The sequence below is a fragment of the Octodon degus genome, unplaced genomic scaffold (assembly GCF_000260255.1).
Source record: "Octodon degus isolate 3935 unplaced genomic scaffold, OctDeg1.0 scaffold00443, whole genome shotgun sequence".
Classification (NCBI taxonomy): Eukaryota; Metazoa; Chordata; class Mammalia; order Rodentia; family Octodontidae; genus Octodon; species Octodon degus.
Window position 1 is genome coordinate 154,665 of NW_004525019.1, and position 3,538 is coordinate 158,202.

At 33.4% G+C, this 3,538-nt stretch overlaps 2 pseudogenes; both read left to right on the forward strand.

Moving 5' to 3' along the window:
• Positions 1-323, forward strand: part of LOC105741325 — a 15,550-nt pseudogene extending 15,227 nt beyond the window's left edge.
• LOC101583518 overlaps positions 1-3,538 on the forward strand; it is a 160,886-nt pseudogene that overhangs the window by 147,264 nt on the left and 10,084 nt on the right.

A 3,538-nucleotide genomic window follows, 5' to 3' on the forward strand; every position in this document is an offset into this window, starting at 1 on the left:
AACTGTGGTCCCTCTGCTTTGCTAAGCTTGTTCTAAGTAGGTGCTTTAGACCACTGAGCCATCTCACCAGCCCCTGTGTGTTGTTTTTTAATTCAAATATAATGTTATGTGCTTTTCTTATTCAACCTCATTGACTTTTAAAATTTATCTATCATGCTAACATTAGGATTTCATGTGCTCTGATAACTTTAGAACCTTTCCATTTACAGGTTAAATGCCATCCTTATTTCAACCAGAGCAAACTGCTGGATTACTGCAAGTCAAAGGATATAATTTTGGTTGCTTATGGTGCACTGGGAACCCAACGAGATAAAAGATGGTAAGAAAAACAACAAAGAATTTACTAAACCACAACTGATGATGAAAAGTTATTAGCCTCTGTTTATGCAGGGTTAAGGGAGAATTTGCATGTTGAGGAGATCCCAGAAGGTAATGGTGCTACTTCCTCAAGGACTATATTGAAGGATAGTTGGTTTAGGGTTAGTACCTTGGTCTATATTGAAAGTTTCTTGACAAACAAGTTATTTGGTTTAAATTTTGAGAATTTCTGCCTACCTTTTCAGTGTGAATCAGAGTTCCCCAGTTCTCTTGGATGATCCAGTCCTTTGTGCTTTGGCAAAAAAGTACAGTCGATCTCCAGCCCTAATTTCCCTTTGATATCAGCTTCAGCGTGGAGTTGGGCTTCTGGCCCAGAGCTTCAAAGAGAAGGAGATAAGAGAGAATTCACAGGTGATGGCAGGGCTATTGGTATCAATGCTCCTATTCAACATTCTTTACATGTGTGCTTCCTTGAAGCCACTCAAGGTTTTTTTACAGAGTCAATATTTCTAGCATTCTCTATGCATATGAGATTTCAAGAGTGTTTAGTTTGCATTTTTTCTTACTCTACCACAGCAAAGATAATCAGCAGAGTCTGTGAAAATTAGATTTTGGTAGAGCACAGAGATTTGGTTCTTAGCTTTAAGTAAGTCATTTCTTGTATATCCTTGTGGAAGTGTTATGTTTCTTTGTTGAGGAATTTCAATTGGGTGAATTTTACTTTACAGATTAGTACATTTTGCACTTGTTGAACACTCATATACTTTAATAATCACATACGCATTTTGAGTATCATTTCATGCCTTGCCCTTCTAAATATGTTAATGAATATTTTTAATTATAGAAGCAGAATTTTATCTATAATATTTGTTAAACCAAACCACCTTAGAATTCATTTTCTCATTAATCTATGGCTTGACACTTTTCCTTGGTTCTGCCTAAACTCAGTGGAGTTGTATTCTGCCTGGGTTCTCGCATTTACTTTAGATTAAATATGCTTAAAGTAAAATAAGGTTTCTCTGCTTTAGTGTGTTTGTGTGGTGGTCAGCCTATTTTCTGGAATGCTTCAATTTTCTCCTATACAGCTTTCATCTAATAGCCTCTCAATCTGAGTTTTAGGTTATCACACAGAAATATACCATGTAGAAACTTGGAAAACCTTTTCATTCTTAGTCTCATAATTGATATACCTTAGCTGTTGACACATTTGAATGGCCAATACAAGATTTGGGGCTAGAGAAATAAACAGGCAGACAAGATTTAAGGATAGGGAAATAAACAGCACTAATGAGAGGAAGAATATGAAAAGTAATATAGTAAAGTTTGTGGAGACTAGGAGATATGAAGTATTTTGGCTTCACTTTTATAATAAATCTACCATACTTGTGAGACATGTTAATAATACAGTGTGTTTAAATAAAAGCTATATTGCTTTAAAATTCACATTGTCATTGCTTCTTAAACTTCAAACACCTTTATAATTACTGCCACTTTCTAAAGCAGTTCTGGATATCCTGTTTTTTTTTTTTTTTGCACAGCTGTCATGATTGCCTCAACTTTGAATTCCTAAAGAGGATCATCTCCCATGGTACTTTTCATTTTGGGGAAGAGCCAGGAGTCCAACGCTTTCAGGTCCCAAAAATAAGATTGTTGAGGATATACCCTTAAGTTTTCATGGGCCTGAATTTCCATTGAATGATACTTGGCAGTACTATTCATTGTAGTTTTCACAACAATCTATAATATCATTTGGGAAAGAATTTGTAGAACTTTTTTAAGAAAGTAAAAAAAAAAAACACTAAAATAAGTAGTTTGAAACAAGGTGGAATATTTTTGATATAAGTTAACATAATTTTTTTATTGTATCAGATTTTTTAATTTAAACAGTCACACAATATATTTTCATTACCCCTTATATTCCAGCTATTGTTTTACAGATTCTTATATATTTGTTGGATTATCTTGTCCCTAATTTACTGCTCCTTTTCTACTTTTTATTGCACATTCCCTTATGTTATTGTGTTGCTTGTGCCTTCACTTTGTGGTTGTTGTCATCATTTAATATACAGGGCACAGCAGGATCTTATGGAACTGTACAAATCCTTTCCTTCCACTTTAATCTCTACTTAAAGTGCAGATGTTTTAATTGGTTTATTTTTCTTTTCTTTTTTTTTTTTTGTTCTATTTTGAGTTTTTGAGACAGTGTTGCACTGTGTAGCTCAGGTTGGCTTTGAAGTCACTATATGGCTCAGGCTGAAACAAAACTCACCTTCTGCCTCAGCCTCCTGAATTCTGGGATTACAGACATGCACCACCATGCCTGGCTAGGCTTTTTAAATACTATGTAAAAAATGATCTAAATTCACATACATAATTTTTAAGACTATGAAACTTTCTCAAAAACCATAACTGCAATTCTATTTGCCTTCTTTTATAAATTGTCCTGCTTACTGTACCTGCTATCTTCATTATGTTAGGAAATCAGTCTTGCTGTGCAAAATGGTAGACTTTTTCCTTAATTCTCTGATGTATAAAAATATCAAATATTAATGAAATAAATGTTTCTTACCTAAAATCATTAGTTATTAAATTGTTAACATTTTATTCTCTCTCTTTATCAATTTTATCTTTTCTTTTGGTCCATTATGAAACTATAAAAAATTAAAAGAATTGGGTTTCATTTTATTTTGGATTTGGTTTTTTTGAAACAGGGTCCTGTGTATTTCAGACTGTACTTGAATTCAATATGTAGCCCAGACAGATCTCAATCTTTCTGCAGTTCTCCTTTTCCAGCACCTTGAGTGCTGGGATTACAGGTGTGTGTCACCACATCAGTGCTATTTCTTTCATTATGTTAGCAATTAGTGAAAACCAAGAATTTACATTTAAATTGTCACATGCATAGGTAATATCTTCATAAAGCCAGCTTCTTTGTACTTTAAATATAAAGTTAAGTTCTTTATAATAAAGAGGAAGTATTTGGATAATTTGTTTCTAATTATGTTAATTTCTCACCTATAGGATATAAAAATATAACCGTATCCATGAAAATTATTCAATTATTTATGTTAAATCTTGCACTAGAATCACTTTTCTTTTTCTATGTACATGTTGCTTTAATATAAATACTATCAGGGCCGGGGAGATGGCTCAGTAGAATAAGTGCTTGCCTGGCAAGCACAAGGGCTTGAGTTCAATTCCCGGTTCTGAAAAAAAAAAA